The following is a 23,288-nucleotide window of genomic DNA, read 5'->3' as shown; positions in this document are numbered from 1 at the left end:
TGCAAACCTTCTCAATGTGACCAAATTCCTTGCATTACCTGCATTGTATCCCAGGCCTAAACCAACAACGATTTTCTGCATGGTTTTTCTTCTTGCAGTGAGGACATTGAGGATATCTTTTCTTTCCCCATTTATTGTTAGCCTTTTCCTTTCCCTTCTTATCTCTAGCGTACTTCTTATTTCCTCCCTAAACTGGTTTGCCTTTGAACGTTGCAATCATAGCTCCCTCACTGCTTTCTTCTTGTTTTAGTAGCCTCCTTTGTTCTTAAGCTTGTAAAGCATGAACAAGCTTTGATAAGGAGATTTGGGACATGTCCTTAGAATCCTCCAAGGATGAGATTTTTTATTCAAACCTTTCAGGAATACTTACCAACACTTTCTCTACAATCCTCTTGTCTGTTAGTTCTTCACCAAGTAGTTGAATTTTGTTGTCTACATTCATGAGTCTGTCAACATATTCCTTGACTGACTCAGCTTCTTGCATTCTCAGCACTTCAAACTCTCTCCTTAAGTTCAAAACTTGTATGTTTCTTGTTTTATCACTTATCATAAACTCCTCCTTAAGCTTATCCCAACCTTCTTTTGGTGTCGCATAAGCCATGATCCTTGTGAAGACTAAATCTGAAACAATTGACTGAATGCAAGACAAGGCTCTAGAAGTTTTGGCTGTTTCTTCTTCATGTAGCCTGATCTGATTAAAGGTGGGGTTTGGTCCCGACTAAGGTGGCTATCTCTCTTCTACCACATATTGCCATAGACCATGCCCTCTTAGGTAAGTTTTCATTTTGACAACCCAAATGTGGTACTGATCACAATCGAAAACAGGAGGAGAAGGAAGAGAGATCGTGTTTAAGGCCATTGGAAGAAAGTTTGATTGCGAAATATTGCTTGATTTCAGGCACAAATACAGTACAGAAAGAGATGAATGACTAGAGCTCCACAAGTCCTCTAAGATCTCGGTGGACACTCTGATACCATTTGTAGTTTTTGAGCTGGAGAATACAAAGGAAACAGATGAAACAATTGCTTTTTAGAGAGAAGTTTTTGTTGAATGTTACGCTACTTTTTCATTGAAAATGGGTTCAATTTATACAAAAGGTTTAAGACACTGTTCACCTAAACTTGGAGTGAATATTTTACTAACAATAATTCACCATCACACAATTTTAACCATACACAAACCTTACATTTAACTACCCCTTAATTACAATTGAATACCCTACTGAATACATCAAAAAACATCAGTTTAGACATCACAAAATCAGCTCCATTCCACTGCTCCCAAGGCTAGCTGTTGTGCTTCTTGTCTTCGACTTCTCTACATCTTCGGTCAACAAACTTCAGTTGACTTTGTTTCTAGCAAAATATCATCAGCTTCAACAGTAATGTCACTATGTGCTAATTGTTATTGGTAATTAAATTGTAGTTTTGAGAAAGTAGACATGGAGGATTATGTCTTACATCTGTTGGTTCTGTCTCATGTGTTTGTGGTTCCTCGGTTAAAACAGAAGTGTGAACGTAAACTAGAGCAAGGTTTGCTCACCAAAGAGAATGCAGTTGACATATTTTAGCTGGCATTACTATGTGATGCCCCAAGACTTGGCCTCATTTGTCACCGTATGATCCTCAGAAATTCTACGACTGTTTTCGAGACTGAAGGATGGAAAATCATGAAGCAAAGCCACCTGTGCTTGAAAAAAATCTTATGGAATCCATGATTGATGAAGAAAATGTAAGACATTATTATTATTATTATTATTATTATCCTTTCTTTTTTATATGTGAAGTCCCGGCCTTTCTTTCTTTTGATCTAATTTTGAATATATTTTCAAAGGCGAAAGGAAACGGTCAGAAAATTGAAAGGCATGAAGATCTATTTGCAATTGTATGAGGCAATGGAGGGTCTTGTTCATATATGTAGAGATGTTTGTTGGACCATTGGCCCATTTGATAAATATTTCAACAAGAATCAGGCGCCTTGTAATTATGCAGCCTGCAAGAGACTGGAGTTACTCGTTCGATATTTCGCTAGTTGCAAGTTAAAAGTCCCTGGAAGATGCATCCGTTGAAAAAGAATGTGGCATCTCTTGGAATTACACTCTCATCTCAGTGGTGATTCAAGTGCGCACAGGGTTCCTTTATGTAGGTGAGTTATTGTAGTAACTTTAATCTATAGTATGTAATACAATGAAAATTGAGACTTTCAACTAACGGTGGAAACTTTGATTACAGCAACTGCAAGGATAGGATGAAGAAACAAGGCAAGAAGGATGAGATGAAGTGGAAAATACTTGTGAGGACAAAGACTATTGGAGGAGCTTCTTTTTTTTCAAGGCACTTACTAGCCATTTAAGATAGTGTTATTCTGCTGTAATTAGTGCAAATATTGTAAATTTATTACAGTTTCCTGTTTGTTTGTAGAAGTATTTGTTCCAAAAACACTAAACGTTTATAGAAAATGTAATTTGAACTGCTGTTTTTGAGATTTTTAACGAAAATATCTTTGAATTGTTCTTCCAAAAGATAACAAAAATATTGATGTTACAAGCGTGCATCATATTATGAAACATATAATATGCTTTTGGTGAGGGCAACGTAACTTATTCTAGCTAATGAACAGCGAGTTTCATACTTTAATAATGCTCTTTCCTTCAAAAAACACTCACATTCCTTAAACAGAGAAATAAACGTCGTACTTTTCTTCAAAAAACACTCACATTCCTTAATAACACTTTTGGCAGAACGGTGATGGAACATGTTTACATATCATTAATTCAGATTAGTTCCATGCTTTCTCATCTCTTTTCGTTAGTTAATACACTGATCAAAACTCTAACAAATGCTAAAAGACTGATATTATTATTGATAACAATCAAATAAATGTGGATCACAACTCAATATGCTACAAGAAAAACCTACATTTACCAACTAAATTGCTATTGGTTGGTCAAAGAGGAATAAAATTTTGAGGTTCACATGTTCCCACATTTGGCGTCTAAAGTAAATTTTCTGTTACTATTTTGCTAGTTACATAACAGTTTGCCTTAGCGACTAATAAAATTAGTTGCCATTTTTAGCAGGTAATTTTTTCCTAGTATAAATTCACAATTTGCGTCTAAAATTTTAGATATTGCATCTACATTATAAGTTACAGAAAAAAAAAGTTTGCCAACTAGCCCTTAGTAGCAAATAATTAGGATTTTATTAGTAACTATTATGATTAGTTACAGAATAACAAAATTACTAAAACATCCCATTTTTTGACAATAATTACAAGGGGCTCAAGGTATTTTTAGCACAAATTTTTTTGTTCATACTAAAAATAGTTGCAAAAAATCATATACAGCAACTAAATTTGATTTAGTCACCAGTTTAATTTGAAAAATTCTTGTTCCCCCCAAATTATTTGTTAACATAGGCAACTAATGCTAATTTTTTTGCAACTAAATATTTAGTTCCAAATTCACTTGTTTTCCAAATATAATTATATTTAAAAATTCAGCAACTAAATAAAAGCCCCACTTTTTAAAGTTATTTACAAAAAAAAACCCTGACCTATATATACCATGCCTTTTCCCAAATCCCTAATTCCCCAATTTCCCAGTTGAAGAACCTCACCTCTTCTCTTCTCCATGCAACTTCATCTTTCAATTCTCCTTCTCGATTTCCTTCACTCATCCAATACAACCCACGTAGGGAATTCTATCGTAACAAGCACGAAATACTAAAATTTTTTGCTTCGATAGAACCCCATTTCCCAAGATCAGGATCCGATGAGTTACAATCACAATATATTTCATACAACGTTTAGTAATTATACCTTCATTGGTGGCTCCTTCTCTAGATGATTTTTGGTACTGTTCATGTTTACTGTCCATTGACACTGTTCATAAGCACTATTCACAGATACCGTTCACCAACACTGTTTATGTACTATTCACAATACTATTCATAATTACTATTCACTGATTGTTCATGGTTACCGTTCACTAGCATTGTTTACGGTGTACTGTTTACGGGAACTGCTCACAGGGATCCTTTGCTATCGATCCAAGGTAGAATTGAGCTCGGCAGTATCCACACAAAAGTAGGATGGGATCACTTTTGTATTAACTGCTAGATCAATACAAAAGCTTAAGAGAAGGTGGCAGATTTGAGAGAACTTCTTCTCTCCACTTTTAGGGTTTTGTGGCTTGGGTTTTAATTTGGGTGTTTAGTTCAAAAACTTTAAACCAAATTAAAACTTTCAAACTTATGTCTAAAAAAACATGTCTAAAGCTAAAACCCAAGGCCTGCAATCCTTAGGAGGAATTCAATTAGGAGAATGAATCTCCTAATTCCTTTTTAGGTTGGATTGCAATTCTATTAGGATTTGGAATATCTCTAAAAGATATTCTCTAATTAAATATGTTTTCCAATTAAACAAATATTCCTATTTATTTAATTCCTATATAAATACATATTCCTAATTAAATAAATATTGCAATTTATTTAATCCATATATATTTATATATTCATATTTTGTTAAGGTTTTAATATATTTAATTAAATTAAATATATTCCTCCATATTAATTAATATTAATATGAATACAATTTTGCTAAAATTCCTTCAATATAAATATTGAATATTGGCGACAACCTTTACAGTGAATTTAATCGCTTATCAAAATTACCCAAATACCCTTTTCATCCAAAGGATGAAAATACCCTTCAATTCGCTTTCCTCTTAATTGCTTTTAATGTGTGTGACCCGAAGGCTCTTTATATTGGTGGCAGTGTCCCGATAACTAATTAAGCATCAACCAATTAGTGTTTAATACACCAATCAAGATTGGCCTCTAGCAAGGCATCATGATTACACAACAAATAAAGAATCAACGAAGTGGCTTACCTTTTCTACAGTATGGTTACTGTGCAATTCGATCCATTCATCATCTTATACCTCATCAAGGTTTGAAGTACAAAAATAGTGTCTACTTCAAAGTATCGACTTTGACACGATTGTATTTGTTTGTCGAATCTACGACTATATAATATCGGATTCGAGCACCAACTTGATTGCACCACTACAAGAAAAATGGCCTATGGTAACATGCAAAAAGTGTTACCATAGGTAATTGGTAGCATTTATAAGGATGTTGTGACAACCTATGTTACTAAAAAGTAGACATTGGTAACATTTTTTGCATGTTACTAATCATTTCAGTAACTACTATAAAATGTTGTTGTTAAGTATATTATAGCACTTATTCGTAGTTACGAATGATTTTTGGTAACACTACATAAATGTTATAAATAAGTTTTCTATAACATTCTTAACCTGTTACAGTTTAGTTTTCTGTAATATTCTCAAAATGCTATAAATAAGTTTTCTATAACATTCTTAACCTGTTACAGTTTAGTTTTCTGTAATATTCTCAAAATGCTATAAATAAGTTTTCAATAACATTCTTAACCTGTTACAGTTTAGTTTTATATAACATTCTCAAAAGGTTATAAATAAGTTTTCTGTAACTTTCTTAACCTGTTACAGTTTAATTTTCTGTAGCATTCTCAAAATGTTATAAATAAGTTTTCTGTAACATTCTTAACATATTACAGTTTAGTTTTCTATAACATTTTGAAAGTGCCGTCAATGTATATGTTATAGCATATATAAAAACTGTTATAATTGTTATTTTCATAATACAAATTATAAATAATGATACAGTACTAATTTTCCAAAGAACATTTCATTGATGGTGAACCTCCATATACAAAAAGTTTGCATATATGCCTAATAAATAGGCACCTAACATCCTTTACATCCACAAAATCTAATATGCTTCATATTCATATTCTGTAACATATAAACCTTCGTATACAAAAAGCTTTACATATGCCTAAAAAATATGCACCAATCACTTTTACATTATAATACCTAAATGATTGGAAAATTAACTATGAACAATAGTTAATACTTTCCAATCATTCAAAAATTCTAACAACAAAAACCATCATGCATACCATCTTCCATTCCCAATTGTGCTTTACCAAAAAAGTACTCTTGCATTTTCACAACCTACAAAACCATTAATACAAAAAACATCTTCAATTCTCATGTATATTCTCAAAGATGACAACATACATATATTGTACATTCAAGAAAAGATTAAGACAAAAGCACCCTAAATATTTAATGCAAAAGAAAGGAAAAGAACATGTTTAAATCTTCAACTTCACAATCACTAGTTCTAAAAAATGGCTCCATGCAAGTTTGAAAGATCATATTTTCAAATCTTATCTCCAAATTGTATCATTATAATATATGTTACAATATTATAATATTTGCAAAGAATATTTTTGCAAACTACAGATTACAAAAATTTTGGCTGCTAAATTACAGACTACAATTTGCAAAAATGCCGATTGCAAAATTGCAGACTGCAATCTGCAACTTTGCAAACTGCAAATTGCAGATTGCAGTTTGCACACCATCAAGAATCTTTCTTCACTCAATTAAATAACAAAGAACACATTACTATGGTATAGTGCAAAACCTTTAAAGTTTTACAAAGACAGTAGAGTGACCTACTCAGATATATTTCATGTCATGCTACACAATTTAAATAGAAATTAAAAACCTTTGAAGATAGATTAAACTCTATACATAAATTGTGTGTTCATACAATTAAAACATTGAATACATATATACCTCAACATGAGAAAATTTAGATACTTAAATAATGCATACCTCACTAGCAGCTACACTAATGCATGAGGAGTAAAACCTTGCCCAGAATTTCTTGCATCCAATAATTTAAAAGAGCAACAGTAAGTTTCTAAGTTATACCTCAACCTCAATAGGAAATAATGAGGCTCAAACCTTATTTGAACTATACAACATATAATAAAAAATACACCATTTTACATGGGCAAAGTAATGATATTGCAATACTATAATGTAGAGTAAAAGAAAAAACAAAAAAAAAAACAAAAAACAAAATATTCTCGGAAGTGAAACAATAAGTATTTGATCATGCGGTTTGTCAAACATTAATAAGAGGGAACCTGAATTATTTTCTCCTAGTAAATGAAGAAAAAGATAAAAGAAGTCTCACTTGTGATATAAACCAACTTCACAGGTTACTAGGCATTTCCAAATCCATCACCTTAAAATTTATACAGAAAGGTTAATAACAATGTCAACATAGTATAGGGGGCAACCTTCCATTAAACAAATGTAGTATATAAGTATGTATTCTGGTTTATGTGTGTAAGAAAATAATGACAATACATCAGGAAAAAAAAAAAATTATTCAGCCAGGAGGGTTCTGTCTCAATTATGCACTTTGACTTAATTTTTTTTTTTTTTTTTTTAATTGTTAATTCAGTACTCCATAAATTTTCATGTTTCTTTTATTTATTTTACAGGAATGGAAAAGTTATCATTCAGAAACTTGCAGCAAGAAAATTAGCGAGATTTCAAAATTAAATACTTACAGTTAAGTACTCCTCGTCGCCATCCCAAACGATCATTTTTGGCAATTTTGACTTCTTATTGACCCCGAATGTATCAGCAAAGTCTCCCCACTATTTAATTCCAACATATGAAAAAACTAAGTCACGATTTGCAGAAGCAACAACCTTTAACAGCTTGATCAATTTCTCTGACTTCTCATCAGCCTCATCCTCCACCAATGTCAGAACAATTTTCCTTTTATCATCTTTCAGCAACTTCAGTGTGTCGTGGTTCATAGGCACAGATAGAGGAAGAAAATTTTGTTTTATAAATTCCTCCAAAAATTCATCTGCATATTTAGAAGAGGACAATTAGAACTACTTTTGCTTTGCACAAGCAATAGAATTGACAAATGAAAAAGAAAAAAAATCCAAAAGAACTCGATAATTTATAACTCAAATAGAAGCAGAAAATCCATAGGGACCACAATGTTTGCGGAGTTATTAGAATATAAAGAAGAAACCTAAACAAACTGAGATTGTTAGGTAACTCATTCTCAAATTAATAACATTATTTTAGTTCATTTATCATAGTTGCTGTAAACAAGAACATCCAAGTTCAGTAATAGGGTCCCCAAATTAGCTCAGTTAATCACCTTAAAGCTAAATTTTTTTGCTTTGAAATTTATGTAATGTTTGACTATAATGCACCTTGGGCTTCGATTGAACACCAGTACAATCTCAAGCCAAGAAACTATTTCTGTGGACATGGCTTAGGAAAAGCATATTGGGGGCTTAGGAAAAGCATATTGGGGTATTTCGGGGGTGGCTGTTAAATTCTTTTTAACAGGCGGGAAGGATTGAAAGAATGGTTACTTCAAATTTAGACACAATGAGAGACCTGTAATCACAAAAGCGGATCCATGTAACACCCTTTCAATTAAAAGTAAATTCTTGAAGACCAACAGAGATCTACTGATTGCTAATTGACCGTCAAACTTCTGTCATTGTTGACCATCAAACTTATGTGTCATCGTTCCCGAGCTAAGCTTAGACCACCCATGCTTCTTTAATGATCCTTTCGATGATAAAAGGGTACAAAATACTAGAAGCAATCTGGAGATATTGTTGCATCCTTTGGCATACTGAGCTTTTAGTTTAAATCTCCACAAATGCCTTCTTTAAACACAATTTATTCAAACTTTATTCGGTTTGCTCCTTTGTTCGGTAACTCTTTATTCAACCTAACCTCTCCCTCTAAATTATCCACATTAGCAATCATGTTTCTAGTGTCACTTTTCCTCTTTCACATCCCAATTCTCCCCATTGCAGCCCTTTATAGTTTATGCTCAGGTTTATCAAATCTAACTTTTCATGAATCTAAATGTTGGAGTTGTTGACTACTTCAGCATTAATGGGTAACGGAGAGGCACTCGGGGGTTTTGGGCTTTTCCATGTATAACCGCTGTAGGATTCTTTTTAAGTTATTAATTCCTTTTTGGGTTGGGCTTAGGAATAGGAATTCTTGTAAAACTAGGTTTAATCTCTTAAACCTAGTATATAAACATTCTTTTCTCTTGTTATGTGAGTGAGAGCAATTCATTCATTGTAAACGAGAGAGGTGAGGCATATTTCAATAATATTGACTCAGCTGGACGTAGCCCACATTGGGTGAACCAGGGTAAATCGCGTATAATTTCTTTGTTTACTGTTTGTTTTGTTTTACTATTATTATTTTTGTTCCTGTTGCTTCTCTATTTCGTTCACTAAAGCCTTTGCATTCCTTCAAAAAGAGCTGACTTCCACAACTTCACAAACCATTTCCTCTACTGATGGGACTCCAACCATGTAATACTAAACTAATAGAAATGGAAACCTAATTTATGAAATTAAAGTCTAGTAATATTGAATCATGAGTGAAGCCACTCTGCCGGCAACCTGCTGTTCAATGCAAGGCTCCTTATAGTCTTACTATCTGAAAATTACTACCTCATCCCTAAATTAAACTAGAAGCATCGGAAGTGAAAGGGAGAGATTTGGGGGAGAAAACAATAATATGATTATTCCAATAATCAATCAAGTCTACTACAAAATTAAGAATACAGGCCTTACTTAGACAGTGGCAAAGGCCTAAACATATCGGGAAAAAAATCTATATCATAAAACCTACTAACACAAATAAATAAATAAACTCAATTTACAAAAATAAGTCTAACTAAAAAAAAAAAAAAAAAAAAAGTTAAATTCTGAAAATTACTAGATCCTCGATTGTCTATCAAAGATATAAGGTAAGAACACATCAGTATTTCCATACCAATCATCAAAACTCCATACTAAATGAAAACTAACTTTCTCTTTTGAGGTTTCAAATATTGGGCTTTAATTAGTCTTTTCAGCAATACAAGTACTCAAACATTCAATTGGAACTTCTTGAAAAACAAGTGAACGATATGTAACCTAAAATTGCTACTCCTGACCAGATAAATGCAACGAGAGTAATAACCCTTGCAAATATACAAATGACAATTGACTAAATAAATGAATCTTTAAGACAGACTACTATAATGTTGCCCCTTTATGTTTGACTAAAAAATGACTTTCTTGTGTGAAAAAGGTTTTCATCCGCATCTCATTGAACATTTTAAGAAAATTTGGAAGCACACATAAAACAAGATGAAATCAAGATCATGCATAAACACCTCAGCAAGGACATATCATTCAGTAACTTTTTTTCCCATTAATTTGTTCTTCCACTAAAACAACTGGAGCTCATATAGAAATGAAGCTCTAAAAAGACCAAGAAATTTAGATGCCATGGTAAACCATTTAAAGCAAAGACAAAAATCTAGTAGAAAAAAGTGTCAACAGGCAACTAGCTTTCAATTTTTTGGAAAGCAAGATTTGATTATCATGAATTATATAAAACTTTAACACAATTTACCAACTAAACTAAATAGATTATTTGAATACAAACCAATGTTTTAAAACCCAACCCGAGGTCAAACCCGACAACTGGTTTAACTGGTTTGATCGGTGGTCAAACTAGTTGACAAAAACTTCTAAAATTCAGCAAATACACCCCTAAAAATTACAATGAAGTCCCTATAGGTTTGAAATTTGGCAAACACATCCTAAATACAAATCGGCCGGCAACCAGTTGGCGGTGGCAACACCCCAGATGCAACCCCAACTGTCCCTTAAGCCCATCCCCTTAAAATATACAAAATATCTAGCCAAAATACATTCGATTTCGGCTAGATCTCACCGGCACCAGCGTTGGCATTCTAGGCCAAATCTCATCGATGTCGACGTCAACAACCCTCACCATCACCCAGAAATTACTCCCCTCTTCCTCCTGACCAAAACCCACCTCACCCCACCCCGTTAGCCTCGCCAATCGCCGACAAAAGCTAGTTGTTGTCGCTGCCAGTTTTGTTTGATTTTCAATCGATTTACTCACCGGAAATCAACTTCATCACCAACATTGCATTCACCTGCACTTTCTCTTCAAAAGCCCCAACATCTCGGCCATCAATTGTTCACCGATCATCCTCCCAAATCCTAAGGTTTTGGGTGAATAGGAAAAATATAAACCTGGTCCGTGGAAGCTTCCAAGTCCCGGTTGAACCGGTTGAACTGGCCGGGCCAGGCCGAGTTTTAAAACATTGATACAAAATAACCTTCAAAGGGGCCATAAAAGATATTGCGTTCGTTGTAAGTTGGCTGAATAGCAACCAGCGTTAGAGCTTTGTCAAAAGCATACAACACCATCATATCCTCAGAGAAATCCTTTATCACAGCAAACCATGCCTTCTTCTTATACTTTAGGGCTAAGTTAGATATGATTGACTCACCTAAGCCAAATCTAGTATATATAGGATAGAAAGTACCAGCATTATCAACAAAATCTTTGATCTCAGCATCCGAATTAAGAATGGACAGGCCCAAGAGAGAAACATAAGAGGCAGGTGGCAAAGCAAAAACAAGCCACGAAGGATGGGGAAAGTTGGAGGCCACTATACAAAAAATCTATACAGTATTCACCAAAGAGAAAAGAGAAACCCAGCAAACGGCAGCCTAGACCACAACAAAATGAGCAGACATGATCAATCCAACAAAAGCCAAACAAAAAGCAGTAGAGGAACCAGCCCAATCAAGGAAGGCAAACAAGATACAATTCAGGCTAGAGGGAAGTAACTGAAAACGGACAAAGTAGAACGTCCTCTAAACTTTCGTAGCTCGAGACCACTAGAAAGGGACACCACACCACAAGGAACATCAGAGTTGACGCAGCACAACTAATAAGATTAATAAATTTGAACAATGGTCCTCAGCAGACAAAACATAATAAGAGAGTAGTGGGTATCATGGAACCCTCCTATTAAACTGCCATCGTAGAATTCCACGACCTACTGCCTCACTTCTAATGCACAAAATGTCTTCCATAAACAATGAAATAGAAGACCTCTGAACCATTCAACGATTTGGAGACTGAATATGAAAGTGAAGGCGAAAAAAAGGGAAGATTTTGAGATGGAAAGAGGAAGATTGGAGTCTGAAGAAGGTTTTAGGAATTGGGTTGGTACATGTAGGGTTGAAATCGCTGCTATTAGAGAGCCAAGAAGAAAAAGAAGAAGAAGAAGAAGAGAGATGTTGATGTAAAATCTATGGGTTTAGGGTTAAGAAAAGAAAAGGCAAACTCTAGAACTCAAAGTAAAAATTGAAATGGTTACCTGGTCGAAAAATTGTTGACACCATAGTTAGTCACTCACCGTCGTACATAAGATTTTTGCCGTCTATGAATAAGTTGTGAGGAAATTTTGGGTTGGAATGGCAGTATTAAGTGTTATCTTCCCGGCTAAAATTTGGCTATATGTAAAACATCTGTTTGGTTCCTACATGAATGAAAAATGACAAAGTAAACCCCAAATAATATGAATTTGACCCCTAAACAATAAAATGAGACAAAATCAACCTCATTTCATATTGGTGGGAATTGTTAGGAAACGATCATACATGGCAGCGGAAAAACAAAAAAACGTTTACAACATGGATCTTTCCTTAGAACCAAGATCAGGGTACAAATTTATAGTTTATATATATATATATATATATATATATATATATATTAAATAAGAATCTGCAGATTTTAGTTTAGAGGTTTAAGAAATCATACGCACATTTGGAGGCTCCTCCAACTTGTTTCTGAACGTATTTCGCTACCTACACAAGTGTAGGATCGAACCGATGTAGTCCACACGAAGATAACCTCAAGGAACTAAAGAGGGATTTCCTAGATCCTCTTTAGTCTTTAAGAACCAAGAAGAAAATCAAGTATATTTGATTCCAAGCAAAATGCAATCTGGCGTGGAGAGTGTTTGAAGGGGCTAGAATTTTTTCTTTGAATGATTGAATGAGTGAATTAAAATATTTCACAAAGTGTGCACTTATATAGTGCACACTATACCCTATTAGGCTTGGGCTCCAACCCAAATACCCCTTGGATCCAAACATCCCCTTTAAGATATTTTAATTTTAATTTATCATTATCTCAATTAAATTCAATTAATATATATTTACAATATATATATATTAACATTTAACAATAATGATAATTTATTTAAATATATGCGAACACATATTTAAACGTAATCTCACTTATTTAATTTTAATATCAAATTAAATAAAGGCTACGACCTCAGCAAATTTAATTGCACTGTGAAATTACCAAAATACCCTTTTGCCTAAAAAGATGAAAACGCCCTTCTTCTAAGCTGGCTCTAAAATTATCCTCTATGTGTGTGACCCATAGCCTCCTCATCATACCGGTAGTGTGTAGTATCGTGATTAACACCAATTAATCGTCTCACTACACACAGACCAAGATTGGCCCCTAGCAAGGCATCATGGCCACCCGATAGATTCAGATTTAGTAAAGTAGCTACCTGTCAATGATATGGTTATCATACAATTCGATCCTTTCATCATACGTTATCTCGACGAGACCAAGGCATAGAAATAGTGTCAACCTACGGTTACTCTCGATATTGTGTATTCAGTTACTAGACTAATAACCTGTATTATAAACTGGATAGAGCAACAACTCAGTCCCACTGTGGCCATAGTTTTAGCGTCATTGCCATATACTGAATTGCACCGTGAGATAATTTCTCTCGTACCCAGGAGTGATGAATCCTCTGTCTATCCACCATAGTCTTGATACACTCCTTGATGCAGCCAATCACCACCGTATTGACAGCTCAAAAAAGAACCGCGTTAGGCTAGTGTCAAACTACACCAATCGGTGCACAAGGTGCTCTGGTGATCTCAAGTCTAAAGATCACATGCACTACCATTCGTTAGAGGATTTGTTCCATAGACACTGGGGTTACCATCCATATGGAATCCTCTAGTGGGTCAGTCCAGTGAACTTGCCTATAGCTAGCACTAATAGGTTGCACCAGGTTATCACCAAACAACCTTGACAAGTGAGATCAGTCACTACCTTTCGACAGGGTCGTTCAACACTATGATAGTCTTACCATATTATCTATGCCCTTACTTAGAATAATACTGAGGCTACGGACATTTCTAGAATGGCCACCATATGTGCTCATAGGGTTCTCACTATCAAGATTTTAAACACTTGATATCCTCATCACGATTCTACCATTCTAAGGACATATATCAATACATACAATGATGATTTACACGATATAGTATAAAATGCCTTTTATTGATCAATGAACATTATTACAAAGAGTCAATTCTACAATAATTGATTGGCTCTAGGGCTTCTACTCTAACTGGAATAATATTTTATTTCTTGGTAAATAATTGGATTTATGGTAACACTTATAAAATGTTACTGTAGTTTGATTAAATGGTAACATTATAAAAAAGTTACTATATTATTAGGTTTATTGTAACACTTAAAAAATGCTATTGTAAATATATTTTCCATAACATTTAAAAAAATGAGTTACCATTGATATAAAATGTGTTACAAAAAGTTAAAGTGTTACATATAAAAATTGTTATCATAACATTTTAACATCACGTGTTACCATAGATAGTCTATAGTAACACTTTAAGGAAAAGTGCTACTATCCAGTTTTACCGTAGGTCATTTTTGTTGTAGTGCACTGTGGCAACAGATTTGCGATTGTAGTTCTTAACCAAATCTCTCGCCGAGATAAGATCTCCTATAACTAGGAGTGATGAATCCTTTGTTTCCACCATAGCCATAGTGTACTTCTCGATGTAACCAATCACCACTGTTAGTAATGTCTAAGAAAGACAACGTTAGGCTAGTGTCAAATCTTACACATGGCTCTCTAGTGATCTCAAGTCGAATGATCACATCACTACAATCCGTAGGGGATATATTCCATAGACACTAGGTTTACCATCTTGTATGGAATCCTTTGATTGGTTAATCCATTGGACTTGCACAAGCAAGCACCCATGCGTCGTACCATGTTGATGCCCATAACCTTGACATGTGAGATTTGTCACTACCTTTCGATAGAGTCATTCAACACGATGATAGTCTTTCTATATAATCTGTGTCCTATGTTAGATTTATACTATGATTATAGATAGTTTTTTAATAGCCACCACATGTGCTCATAGGGTCAATTCAGATTTATAACACTTAACTCCTTGTCACAGGTTTCAACCATTCTAAGGACATATACTATTTTCTTTATACGCAATAAATAGATGCTATAGTATGGATGCTTGTAAATAAGCAATGCCATTTATTCATTATAAATAATGTTTACAAGAGAATAATTATTGGCTCTAATGCACATACTCTAACAACCCAATCATGGTTCAGAAACTTCAAACCCATCACTCCCTAACCTCTAGTAAGTACAAATTTTCTTGTTTATGTTTCATTTAAAGTTACAAAAATTTCAAGTGCTTTCTCTTCGATTTAGTATGATTATGGGTTTTCTTTATCTAAATGATTTTCATACAATTTATGGACTATGTGTTCGCTTCAATTTAGTTTGATTATGGGTTTTCTTTCTTGAATGATTTTCAGACAATTTCTGGAGTGTGCGTTACCTTCGGTTAAGTAAAGATTTTGAGTTTGTTATTTTAATTTTGAATGTGTACATTACTAAAGTTATTTTGAGTTGTTTTAATTTTGCGCCATCAGCATGTAACTCTGGTACATGTCAAACACAACAATGCTCTTGTTACCGCCTCCTCTCTTTTCAACCTTTTCTTCAACTTCTCTCTCAAACCTAAACAAATTGAATCTCTATTATCACTGCACTGCTCAGTTCAGACTCAGTTGCCTTTAATCTAAGTTCTCTGTAAGTCTCTCTTCTTTAACTCTTCTCAACCTCTCTACTTTTCAGTTAAGCTCATACTTCTTATTACGATCGTAAATTTTTGTCAATGTTTTTAATGAGTTGCACGTATATTAAGAAACTAAGTCTGTAAGATATTTTGTGTTTGATTTGTTTGCTTCTTTTCAAAGTTTTATTGTTAATTGTTTACCAATTTGTTCAATGTTTGTAAATTTTCATTATGTTTTATTGTAAATTCTTAAGTTAAAATTGCATAAATCTTTAACTAGTGAGTCTAATAAGGTTCTATATTCAGAAGGAAAATAGAAATGATAGTACATGTTATGCCTAAAAAATCAGGGCTGACGTAAGCTTACGCTAGCAAGGGCTAATCAGAGTTCAGGAAGGCTTTGTGCCATCCAGACGCTGCCACATCGCGCACGGACGGAAGAGGTAAGGTTGTCGTTAATCTGGTTCGTGAAAGCTTTATGTCATCCAGATGCTATCACGACCTCATGGAACTCCACCAATTCTCTAACTTGGCGAAATGTCGCTACTTGGCAGTAACTCTGATTGCCTATGCCAAGCGCTAGTTCAAATCGCTTCCCGCAGGATCTATCAGCTCATGGCAACAAATGAGCTCGTCATTCTTGAGGCACTTCTAGATGAATAGGAAGTTCTCCATGTCGTTGAACTATCTAAGTAACATACGACATGAGAGGAACGAATCCCTCCAATCTTACATAGATAGATTCCACAAGGAACTCCACAAAGTGGCTCGCACTCCCAAAGAGTGCAATATGAGGATGATATTTCCCTCACCCACTTCTACGACCTTATTGAGAAGTATCTCCGAATCAAAAATTTTGTGGCTCTTAATTGCCATGACCCCGATCCCTCGACCACTGTTCCCGACCGGAGGGAGAACAGTAGAAGGGCTTATCACAGATGGGCTAATGACAATTAGCGGAAAGGAAAGAAGTAGAGATTTGAGCCCAAAAAATCTTATGCCCAAGTTCCCCATCACGATCGCGACAAAAGCCATACACTACTTTGAATGCCTTAGTGTCGGCCATTCTGGATAAGTCAAAAGAGGCTAGCCTGCTCGGAGAGCCAAAGCCCATGAAGAATCCCCCCTCAAAGCAAAAAGTATTACCGCTATCATTGGGATAATGGGCATCACACCGATGAGTGTTGGGCTCTCAAGCAAGCAATTAAAGACTTCATCAAGTAAAGGCACTTCAAGTAGTAAGTTGATGGTCCAACTCCCATTTGGGAAAAGGATCAAGAGGAACAATGGAAGAAGCGTCGTGGTCGTAAAGGTCTCTACTGTATGGGGATCATCTTTGAAAAACCACACCTCACAGGGAATTCTCAAGGTACCTAGGAAAGGTAGGCTCATGAAGCTTGTCATGACCCCGTGAGTGTGATAAGCACAATGCCGCGACCCGCTAAGGTTCTCATGGAAGAAGAGATTACTTTCTCAGAGAAAGATACGGTGTAATTGCATCATCCCTGTGAGGATACACTCGTCATCGCACCTGAAATAGGTCGGTAAGAAGTCCACAGAATGTTGATGGACAATGGAAGTGCTATGAATATCCTGTTTCAGCAAGGTTTCAAAAAAATGCAATTGGACGAGGACGACCTAAAGCCTACCTCTATCCTTCTCTACGGTTTTACTGGGGATCATCTGAATCCTAGGGGAATGATCGCACTCCCTGACACTTTGGGTGAGACCAACAAAGTGACCAAGATGAGGGAGTTCTTGGTAGTAGACTATTCATCCGCCTTTAATGGCATTCTGGGACGACCTCTACTGTGAAGTTTTAAGGTCGTCACCTCCATCTATTATCTGAAAATGAAGTTTCCCACTCCGACGGGGATTGGGGAGGTAAAAGGATCTCCACGCAAATCTTGCAGCTACTACATAAGAGCAATGCAGATGGTGTGCAAGGGAAAAGGAAAGCCAATAGGCATCGCCGAGCATGCTATGGCGATCATTAGGATCAAGCCACAGCCTGGCCCAATAGAAGACAACATGGATCCTCGCATCTAGGAGTGCCCTCATAGTGGGCCGGTTAAGGATCTAACTGAGATATCAGTCGATCAATATGAGCCGACTCGAGTGTTAAGAATTGTGAGTAATCTCAACCCCAGCTCACCAAAAGCTTGACGAGCTTCCTCAAAGAGAATGTCAATGTTTTGCATGGACTCATGTGGATATGGTTAGGATCAGCCTGAATGTGATATGTCATGCACTCAACATTGACAGTGCAGTTAAGCTGGTTCACTAGAAGAAAAGAGCCATGGACCTAAAGTGTTATGCTGCCTTGAAAAGTGAGGTAGATAAGCTCCTTTCAAATGGGTTTATTCGAGAGACGCGTTACCCAAGTTAGGTTGCTAATATAGTCTTGGTAAAGAAGCCTAACGAAAAGTGGCAAACCTGCGTCGACTTCACCAACCTCAACAAAGCCTGTCCGAAAGACAGTTTTCCCTTGCCAAGGATTGACCAGCTCGTTGACGTCACCTCCGGGAATGAGCTGTTGAGCTTTATGGATGCCTACTCAGGGTATAATCAGATCCTGATGTACATACCTGACGAAAAGCATACCTCGTTCATTACAAATTAAAGATTGTATTGTTACAAGGTCATGCCCTTTGGCATAAAAAACACTGGGGCAATCTACCAGTGGCTGGTTAACCATATGTTTTCCGAGCATATCAGAAAGTCGATGAAAGTTTATGTTGATGACATGCTAGTCAAGTCACATGTTGCTTCAGATCATATAGCGCAGCTTGCTGAGATGTTCAACGTACTCCAAAAGTATAGGATGAAGCCTAATACTTTTAAGTGCTCATTCGAAGTATCCTCAAGAAAATTTTTGGAGCATATGGTTAACCAAAAGGGAATCAAAATAAACCCCGAGAAGATCCAAGCTCTCCTTAATATGAAAAGTCTGACCAACCAAAAACAAGTTTAGAGCCTGAATAGGAGGATAACGACTCTCAGTCGCTTTATATCGAGGGCAACAAATCGTTGCTTGCCATTCTTTAATATACTCAGGGCCAATAAGAAGTTCGAATGGACTCCAGAGTGTAAGCAAGCTTTTCAGAGTATAAAAGAGAGTATAAAAGAACATCTCGAAAAGCTGTCTCTTCTATCCAAGCCTCTTCCCAAGGAAATTCAATTCCTTTACCTGTCCGTCTCTCAGTATGCAGTCAACGCAACTCTCATTCGTGAAGAGAGTAGAGTTCAGTGGCCAATGTATTATGCGAGCAAGTGACTAGTGGACACCGAGATGTGATATCCAGAGATGGAATGACTAGCTTATGCCCTGCTGATCACCTCCGAAAAGCTGCGACCCTATTTCCATGCCCACACAATCCATGTTCTAACCAACTACCCACTCAGGCAAGTTCTTCAAAAGTCGAAAGCTCCTAAAGAACTTACTCAAATGGGCAATGGAATTGAGTCAATTCGATCTATATTATAGACCGAAGGCAGCAATCAAAGGGCAAGCTGTTGGTGATTTTATTTCAGAATTCTCATACCAGCCAAATCGAGAATCCAAGCAGTCAGCCAGTGAAGTCACCCAGGAAACTGTTCAGAACTTATCGACTTGGAGCCCCTATGTCGATAGTTCCTCGAACAGAAAAAGAGTGGGGGCAGGTCTTCTCCTCCTTAGTCCCAAAGGGACTTGCATTCATGGAATTCTTCGATTTGGGTTCCAAGCTATGAACAATGAGGTCGAATATGAAGCGTTTCTTGCTGGTCTGCGACTAACAAGGGAAATGGGATCAAATGTGATTAGCATTCACAATGACTCCCAGCTGGTTGTTAATCAGATTTTGGGAGAATACCAAGCCAAGGAAGAAAACATGATCATCTATCTGAAGAAAGCTAAGGTAGCACTCGAGCCTTTCAAGCGCTTCACGATCAAGCAAATCTTGAGAGACAATAACTCTGTCGCGAACGCCTTGGCAAGGATAGCCTCATCGCTAGACTTCGATGTGCCAGAAAGTTTTCTAGTTTAGTACATAGAGATTCCTAGTATCAGCTTGCCTAAGCAGACCGTAGCTACAACATAATCTACCTCCTAGATAACTCCAATAATTCAGTATCTCCGAGATGGAACTCTGCCCAATGACAAGACTGAGGCAAAAATCCTGCACACCAAAGCTGCTCGTTACATGCTCGTCGGAGATCAGTTGTACAAGCAAGGATTTAGCACCCTTCTCTTCTGATGTGTAATCGACGAGGAAGTAGACTACATTATGAGGGAGATACATGAAATGATCTGTGGTAATCACACCGTCGCACGATCCCTTGCCAATAAAATTGTCCGTAGGTATATTATTGGTCTTTACTTCAGGAAGACAGTTTCAACTTTGTGAAAAAGTGTGACAAGTGCTAATGGTTCGCGAACATCCCATGAGCTCCTTCCCACCAGTTGACAACAATGACCAACCCCTGGCCATTCTCTATGTAGGGAATTGATCTCATCAGGCCCATGCCAACTGAAAAAGGGGGCGTCAAGTATGTTGTGGTCACGGTGGATTACTTCACCAAATGGGTCGAGGTCGAGCCTTTGGCCGCGATCACTACCAAGAAGCTCAAAGACTTCATCTTCAAGAATATAGTGTGGCGCTACAGGATTCCCCATACACTTATCTCTAATAATGGAAAGTAGTTCAACAATGAGGAATTCAAGAAGTTTTGCAATGAGCTAGGGATCCATAAAAAGTTCACCTCAGTCGCAAGACTGCAAGCCAATGGTCAGGTTAAAGCTGTCAACAAGACCATCAAGCACACACTGAAGGCCAAGCTTGGTGCTACCAAGGGCAATTGGGCCGATGACCTCCTAGAAGTTCTATGGGCATATGGAACATGTAACGCCCACATGGAGGTATGTAATTTAATTTATGCTCTTATACCTTTAGTTGATTTTTGCTAAAGTTATTTTAAGAAAATGTGAAGAAAATGCCTGCATTAAGGTTAAAATGGTCTTTTCACTCAAAATTAGTTGAAATTGTGGCGAGTGAAAAGAGATAGAATTTCATGGAGAATGCAATAAAAATGAGGGCATTATGGTAATTGACTAAGGGACATAGATGAAATTTTAAAGAAAATGCAAGGGCAAAATGGGAACTATATATAATTTTATGTTATATCAAGGATTGAAGAGTGAAACCATAGCCACTCTCCAACCCATTTTCATGCCACCTTCTCCTCCAAATCCTCTCAATTTCTTCACTTCTTCAAAAGAAATTCATAGATTTTGGGTATTTTTGAGTGGATTTTTAATCCCAAGCATCTTTAGTAAGATCCTTGCACTAAGAAGTGATTTTTCATTTTTAAAGTGTTGAATTTTGATGGTTTGTGCTCATAGGATTTAAGAGGAAGAGAGTTTGATCAAAGAAGATTCTTAAAGGGTTGGATTGTGTAACGCCCCGCTTGAGGTATGTTGTTATTGTTTCCTCTTTTGCCCTTAATCGAGTTGGTTTTTTGTTATTATTATTTGATTGAGTGTTGTGTTGAATGTTTGCCCTGAAAATTGGTTGAAAACAGAAGAAGTTCAGTCTGCCGTGCTTCGCCGGGGCGAAGAAGAAGCTTCGCCGTGGCGAAGATGTGTTGAAACCAAGGGGAACTCCCTGGAAAGTTTCACCGCGGCGACAGAGGTTTCTTCGCCGCGGCGACGGGCCGAATAAAAGGTTGATTGAGTTTTTGATATTTTCTTCCTTATGGACAATTTGACCTTTCTACCCCTAATTAGCAGGAAAAGTGGGGAGTTAATTGTAAGGATATTTCATGGAGAATAGGTTGAGATAGGGGTGAGTTTGTAATGAATCAAAGGATATGGATGGAATTCCTAAATTAGAACAAGGGCAAAATGGGAATGAGTGTGTTAATATTTCATTAAAAGGAATTAGAATCAAAGAACCCCTCATTTCTTCTTCTCAAACGTGACTCTTCATTCTTCTCCTCTCAACTTCTCTTTTCTTTTGATCAGGATTTTCAAGGGATTTTTGAAGGGATTTGGGGTAGAAAAGCACCTAAGGCTTCCTAAGGTAAGGATTTCTTCTTAGTTGTGTGATTTGGGAGTTTTAACCCATATTGAAGTTTGAGGTTTTCATTCTTTTGGTTAAGATAGAGGAGAAGTCAAGCTAAACAAGTGAAAGGAAAAGTTTTGAAGTCTCTCCTTAACAAGTAAGTAAAACCCAACCCAGTTGAGATTTATGAATTTTCTTGATTAGGGTTTTGATAGAAATGATGTATGTATGTGATGTGCAGTAATATAGCATGTATGAAGGATTAAATAGAGATTTCTATGCTTTGTGATTGTTTATACCTTGCAAATTGAGAAATGGTTTGTTGGTTTGGCAAGGTAGTTGAGATGGAATTTAAGGGGTATTATGTTTCCCTTTTTGGAAGTGTTTTCTATGGCAGGTTTGTGGCTTTGTGAAGGGGTTTTTCCCCATTTTGGATGGTTAAAAAGTTTTAGAATCATGGCTATGATAGAGTTTATAGTGCACATGAGTTGTTTGATGAAATGCCTAATAGAGGTTTGAGTATGAGAAATGAACCTTAATTCTTGCAACATTGCATGTTGGCATCTCATAAGTGCATTGGTGAAGATGAACCATCCATAGGCACTAGTTGTACATGGAAAAGTGACCTAAGAAAGTGTAGGGGAATGGTTATGCAATTACCCTATGAGTAGAGAGCTTAGTGGGTAAAATTACTCTAAGGGTAGAGCATTGAAAAATGCTACAATAAAATGAATTAGAAGAGTAGTATAGTTGGATGATGCTTTGTGATCATCACCCGACCGTTATGGGAATCGGATTGATGCTGGTGATCATCATCCGAATAGCCCTTAAGTGATGGGTCGATGCTTTGGGATCGTCACCCATGAGTATTCGAAATGGGTAGATGCTTTATGACCGCTACCCGGTTAGTGATAGTAAGTAGGTTGATGCTTTGTGATCATCATCCGACATTTAGTAGAAAGGGTTTGATGCTTTGTGACCATCACCCACAGTGACTAGAGACGGGTAAATGCTTGGTGATCGTTACCCAAAATTCATGAGGAACGGGTAAGCGCTAGGTGATCTCCACCCGATAGTTAGAAAGAATCGAGTTGGTGCTTTGTGATCCTCACTCGGTAGTCACTAGAACGGGTTGGTACTGTGTGAATTCCACCCGATAGCTATAGAGAGTGAGATGGTGCTTGTGAACGCCATCCGGCCGTACCTCCGGTAAGATGAGGCCATGATGTTTAGTAAACAGAAATAGAATCAGAGATAGCATAAGGAAAGAATTAAGATTTATTCATACGGGACAGAACAGATAGAGAGTTTATCTTACTGAGCATTATTTTGTGCTCACCCTGTTATTTTCCTTTGTGGATGCAGGTTCTAGGTGATGTTGCGGTCGGAGGGGCGTCGGCAAGCAATGAGGAATAGCTACACTGTTTCCCCTGTTTTGTCTTTTAAATACATTTTTGTAAACAGTACTCTTTATGTATAAAAGACAC

The 23,288-nt window shown here is 36.4% G+C and overlaps 2 pseudogenes; both read left to right on the top strand.

Moving 5' to 3' along the window:
• Window positions 1-797: 797 nt before the first annotated feature.
• On the top strand, window positions 798-2,353 carry LOC116116825 (annotated as a pseudogene).
• A 16,859-nt stretch (window positions 2,354-19,212) lies between these two features.
• LOC116116824 overlaps window positions 19,213-23,288 on the top strand; it is a 65,679-nt pseudogene continuing 61,603 nt past the window's right edge.

Source organism: Pistacia vera, unplaced genomic scaffold (assembly GCF_008641045.1).
Source record: "Pistacia vera cultivar Batoury unplaced genomic scaffold, PisVer_v2 Contig785, whole genome shotgun sequence".
Taxonomy (NCBI): domain Eukaryota; kingdom Viridiplantae; phylum Streptophyta; class Magnoliopsida; order Sapindales; family Anacardiaceae; genus Pistacia; species Pistacia vera.
Note: the sequence above shows the minus strand (reverse complement) of the source record. Positions and strands in the feature narration are given on the sequence as shown.